The sequence below is a fragment of the Stenella coeruleoalba genome (genome assembly GCF_951394435.1).
Source record: "Stenella coeruleoalba genome assembly, chromosome: 8".
NCBI classification, from domain to species: Eukaryota; Metazoa; Chordata; class Mammalia; order Artiodactyla; family Delphinidae; genus Stenella; species Stenella coeruleoalba.
The window spans coordinates 58,954,673-58,960,672 of record NC_137154.1 but is presented as its reverse complement, the minus strand read 5'-3'; the positions used below and the strand labels follow the sequence as shown (position 1 = coordinate 58,960,672).

At 39.5% G+C, this 6,000-nt stretch overlaps 1 long non-coding RNA gene across 1 annotated transcript in view; it reads right to left on the bottom strand.

Moving 5' to 3' along the window:
- Positions 1–2,313: 2,313 nt before the first annotated feature.
- LOC307190809 overlaps positions 2,314–6,000 on the bottom strand; it is a 48,835-nt gene continuing 45,148 nt past the window's right edge. The window contains exon 3 of the long non-coding RNA XR_013829547.1: positions 2,314–2,400. This is a non-coding gene — a long non-coding RNA (uncharacterized lncRNA). The remainder of the gene's footprint in view (positions 2,401–6,000) is intronic.

Below are 6,000 nucleotides of genomic sequence, written 5' to 3'. Positions count from 1 at the left end.
TCCAAAAGAGAAATATGGAAAATAACATTTATCAAATATGGACTTTAAAAGGTTAATATAAATTTACATTTAATATTAAATACTACTTCTAACAAGATATTTTCCATCAACATTTTGAAAGTTTTTAGTGACAGATTAAATTTTTAATATCAAGTCAGTGTGTTGAAATGTACAAACTCTTCTTACATGTGTGCCTTTAAATGAGACATCTTTCTAAAAGGGCATACAGATAACAAACTGTTTCATTTGTATGACCTAAAAAATGTTTCTTCTCCTTTTTTCTTTATCTTATAAATTATAAACTTTTTCAAAATTATGGCATTCTAAGACCTTGAAGAAAATATCAGCAACTTTGTTGAAACTCTGTACTGGAATATTGTTTCTGAAGTACTCACTGTTCTTCCTTCATTGACTTTTTCTCTTTAATCTAATACCATCCCAGGTTACCTAATGTTTGATCAACAGTATCTTGTGACAATTAAGTCACAGTGCTGGTTTTTCTCAACTCAGACTGTCTGGAGCCTTGTTCCATCAAGAGGTAACTTTGCACTTAACACCTTAATGGTCTTAACAAAAAGAGATAGAGCGAAATGGAGATCTTCAGTGGTGGGAATAATTAAAGACAGACATACAAATGCATTTGGTGCCAGATTTGATTACCTCAAATGAGTAAAATTAAAGCAAACATTTTATCATCTCCAGTTACACAGTTACTCCCTTGAGCATAATTAAGACAAATGGGTAGAAGACACTAATGACAAAGCTTTACTTGGTTCTCAAGGCAAATGGAAAACTCACAATGAAAATAACTTCAGATCAGAAACAGTTACTATTTAGTTATTGTTTCTGGTTATTATACAAGCTAGAATAATCCTTTTTATTCTCTCCCCCAATCTCTTGTCAAATCATAGACAACATTTAAGTCCCATTTCCTGCACCAAGCTTTATTTGAGCATAGCACTGCTTACACAGAGACAGCCTGAGTTAGCAAGAAGCAATTGGCTTTTGAATTCGGATAACCAAAATCTGCATCTTATTAGCTAAGTGATGTTGACCCAATTAGTGTAAACACTCAGTTTCTCTGAGCTTCAGTTTCTTTGCTTAAGCAATAGGTATTGTAATAATACCCAATCACATTAACCCCACAAGATGGCTGTGAGTAGCAAATGTAAGTGATAATATTCAATGAATGGTAAACTAGTATACAAAATTTAATCATCAGTTACTAACCTCTCACCCTCTTGATCGTTAATATTTTATAATATTCTTACAATAAGATGATTGCCATTGTAAATTCAAAACCCAACTAGCAAATATTTACTCAAAAATTGTTATATGATTCGCATAGCTAAAATCTTGTGAGGACTCAATAGCTCCTTTGCATTGTGTTGGGGTCATTTATTCAGGTAAGATGTGCATTATTCATTTTTATGTCCCAAATGTCTATTCCAAAAAGTGGTAAATTTAGTGGCGCAATAAATAGTAAACAAATATATTAAAGAATATAAAAATGTGTCTTATTGATTGATTTCAGCAACAATATTAGGCAAGTAAAGTTTGTTACTGAGAAAAAACACAAAAATTCAGAGAGTTATTATGCTCAGGGTTAAAAAGATAGCAGTCAATGATAAAGTGGTATTATATTAAATCAATCTAATAAATTGTTTGCTAAGATACTGTTCAGATTGTTTGGATTTGGTGCATTATTTCTACTTACAATAGGATTTTCCTAATCAATGCATAATCCAAGTAGTGATTGAAATAAAAATATATGAAAATATTCTAGAACTTGGCTTTGTATCCAAATATATATCTTGAGTTTATATAAAATGCTGCACATGACCTATTATATCTACAGAAATCCCTGGCTTTGGACCAGCAGCATTTTCACATTAAAGAAAATCTATGAAATTCATTACTTTTGGGCAGAATTGCCCAAGCATTTGTTTAATATATGAATATCCCATGACCACTTTAATAGACAGCTTTTCATGGAATGTAAATCAAAGCATCACTTTTGTCTGCCTTCTCAATGGTACACTGAGTTCTAAATACAAACACTATTTGGTCAGAATGGCTTGGTGAGGAGTACCTGATTTTTAAAGATGTTAATTTAGAATATGGTATCACTTTATTTTTCTTTTCCTTCTTTTCTTTAATTATTCTTAAGTATCAATTGCTCTCCCATTAAACCTATCTGTCCAGAATCCTCACTTTCACTGATACCCACATCCTATTCCAGGTCTTCTTACAGAAGATACCTCTAGCTCTGGATTCTTTTTTTTTCCATTTGAATTCCTGAAAGCTTTTTGTCCCATATATCCAGACTTTGCTTGTGATAGTGCTGATAGAGTTGTCCGCTGGCACATTCTTCAGCCTATTTACTTCTTGCTCCTTTATCTGTACAATGAAAGATGGAGTTGAACTTAGTGATTTCTAAGGCTTCTTTCATTTAGATATTGCCATGCTTCTTTCTATAATACTGTTTTGGAGCTTGCCTTCATATTTCTCAAATATACCTTTGCATGTTTCATGGACTAACAGTATAACAGCATCTGAAGGGAGTTTAGAAGCTATCTGCATCTTTGACTCACCAGTCATCCTCTCTGAATATTTTCAGTAGCAGGAATACTTTCTCCCACATGAGAAAGATGTTTTAATTTGCTGATACTTCTGACTATTGGAAAGTATTTTCTCATAGGGATCCAGGTATAATTCCAACCATCAGTTCTACACCTACTCTACCAAACTGAAGGCGCTTCACAGATTAGAAGTTGGAAGTTGTGGGCTTCTGGGGTTTCTCTTATTTAGGGTTAATCTCTTCCCATGTAAAATCCTATAACTCAACATCCCATAGTCATCAGAAGCAGTGTGGTATAATGAAGTAGCACAGGGTGGGAGGCTGTGTTTGAAATCCAGATCTAAATAAGAGCTGTTTGACCTGGAGCTTTATATTTAACATATGCAAATTTCCAACTTTAGTGCCTGGAACACAGTCACCATAATGTTTCATCCCTGTATCTACAGTACTTGGCACCCAGCATACCTTTAATATTTGTTGAAAAAATAATGTGACTAAAGGTATCACTTCTTGTAGTAGATGTTATATAGTCACCTCAGAGCAGCAAAAATAGAGGCTTTCAGAGGACCTTCAAGATGGCTGAAGAATCAGACATGGAGATCACCTTCCTCCCAACAAATACATCAGAAATACATCTATATATGGAACAACTCCTACAGAACACCTACTGAACACTGGCAGAAGACCTCAGACCTCCCAAAAGGCAAGAAACTCCCCACGTACCTGGGACAAAAGAAAAAACAGAGACAAAAGAATAGGGATGGCACCTGCACCACTGGGAAGGAGCTGTGAAGGAGGAAAAGTTTCCACACACTAGGAAGACTCTTCACTGGCAGAGATGGGAAGTGGTGGGGTGGAAGCTTCGGAGCCACAGAGGAGAGCGCAGCAACAGGTGTGCAGGGGGCAAAGCGGAGAGAATCCTGCACAGAGGATCACTGCCAACCGGCACTCACCAGCCTGAGAGGCTTGTCTGCTCACCCGCTGGGACAGGTGTGGGCTGGGAGCTGAGGCTCGAGCTTCGGAGTTCACATCCCAGGGAGAGGACTTGGGTTGGCTGCGTCAACACAGCCTGAAGGGGACTAGTGCTGCCACAACTAGCTGGGAGGGAGTCCGGGAAAAAGTCTGGAACTGCCTAAGAGGCAAGAAGCCATTGTTTTGGGGTGCACGAGGAGAGGGGATTCAGAGCACCGCCTAAACGAGCTCCAGAGACAGGCGCAAGCCGTGGCTATCAGCGCAGACCCCAGAGACGGGCATGAGACATTAAGGCTGCTGCTGCAGCCAACAAGAAGCCTGTGTGCGAGCACAGGTCACTCTCCCCACCTCCCCTCCCGGGAGCCTGTGCAGCCTGCCACTGCCAGGGTGCCGTGATCCAGGGACAACTTCCCTGGGAGAACACACCACACGCCTCAGGCTATTTCAACGTCATGTAGGCCCCTACCACCGCTGGCTCGCCCCGCACTCCATACCCCTCCCTCCCCCAGGCCTGATGTGACCCAGAACCCCCTAATCAGCTGCTACTTTAACCCCGTCCTGTCTGAGTGAAGAACAGATGCCCTCAGGTGACTTACAGGAAGACGCGCGGCCAAATCCAAAGCTGAACCCCAGGAGTTGTGCGAACAAAGAAGAGAAAGGGAAATCTCCCCCAGCAGCCTCAGGAGCAGCGGATTAAAGCTCCACAATCAACTTGATGTACCCTGCATCTGTGGAATACCTGAATAGACAACGAATCATCCCAAAATTGAGGAGATGGACTTTGGGAGCAAGATAGATTATTTTTTCCCCTTTTCCTCTTTTTGTGAGTGTGTATGTTTATGTGTATGCTTCTGTGTGAGATTTTGTCTGTATAGCTTTGCTTTCACCATTTGTCCTAGGGTTCTGTACATCTATTTTTTGGTTTTTTTTTTACTTAAAAAATTTTTTTTCTTAATAATTGTTTATTTTAATAACTTTATTTTATTTTATTCTCTCTCTTTCTTTCTATTTTTTCTCGCTTTTATTATGAGCTGTGTGGAGGACAGTCTCTTGGTGCTCCAGCCAGGCATCAGGGCTGTGCCTTTGAGGTGGGAGAGCCAACGTCAGGACACTGGTCCACAAGAGACCTCCCAGCTCCATGTAATATCAAACGGGGAAAATCTCCCAGAGATCTCCATCTCAACACCAATACCCAGCTTCACTCAACGACCAGCAAGCTACAGTGCTGGACACCCTATGCCAAACAACTAGCAAGACAGGAACACAGCCCCATGCATTAGCACAGAGGCTGCCTAAAATCATAATAAGGCCACAGGCACCCCAAAACACACCATCAGACGTGGACCTGCCCACCAGAAAGACAAGATCCAGCCTCATCCACCACAAAACAGGCACTAGTCCCCTCCACCAGGAAACCTACACAACCCACTGAACCAACATTAGCCACTGGGGGCAGACACCAAAAACAACGGGAACTACCAACCTGCAGCCTGCAAAAAGGAGACCCCAAACACAGTAAGTTAAGCAAAAAGAGAAGACAAAGACACACATAGCAGATGAAGGAGAAAGGTAAAAACCCACCGGACCAAACAAACGAAGAGGAAATAGGCAGTCTACCTGAAAAAATATTCAGAGTAATGATAGTAAAGAGGATCCAAAATTTGGAAATAGAATGGAGAAAACAGAAGAACATTGAACAAGGACCTACAAGAACTAAAGCGCAAACAAACAATGACGAACAACACAAGAAATGAAACTTAAAATCCTCTAGAAGGACTCAATAGCAGAATAACTGAGGCAGAAGAACGGATAAGTGACCTAGAAGATAAAATAGTAGAAATAACTACTGCAGAACAGAATGAAGAAAGAAGAATGAAAAGAATTGAGGACAGTCTCAGAGACCTCTGGAACAAAATTAAATGCACCAACATTCAAATTATAGGGGTCCCAGAAGAAGAAGAGAAAAAGAAAGGGACTGAGAAAGTACGGGAAAGGAAATAGTCAGTCAGTTCCAGGAAGTGCAGAGAGTCCCATACAGGATAAATCCAAGGAGAAACACTCCAAGACACATATTAATCAAACAATCAAAAATTAAATACAAAGAAAAAATGTTAAAAGCAGCAAGGAAAAAACAACAAATAACATACAAGGGAATCCCCATAAGGTTAACAGCTGATCTTTCAGCAGAAATTCTGCAAGCCAGAAGGGAGTAGCAGGACATATTTAAAGTGATGAAAGGGAAAAACCTACAACCAAGATCACCCTACCCAGCAAGGATCTCATTCAGATTTGATGGAGAAATTAAAACCTTTACAGACAAGCAAAAGCTAAAAGAATTCAGCACCACCAAACTAGCTTTACAATAAATGCTAAAGGAACTTCTCTGGGCAGGAAACACAGAGAAGGAAAAGACCTACAATAACAAACCCAAAACAAATAAGAAAATG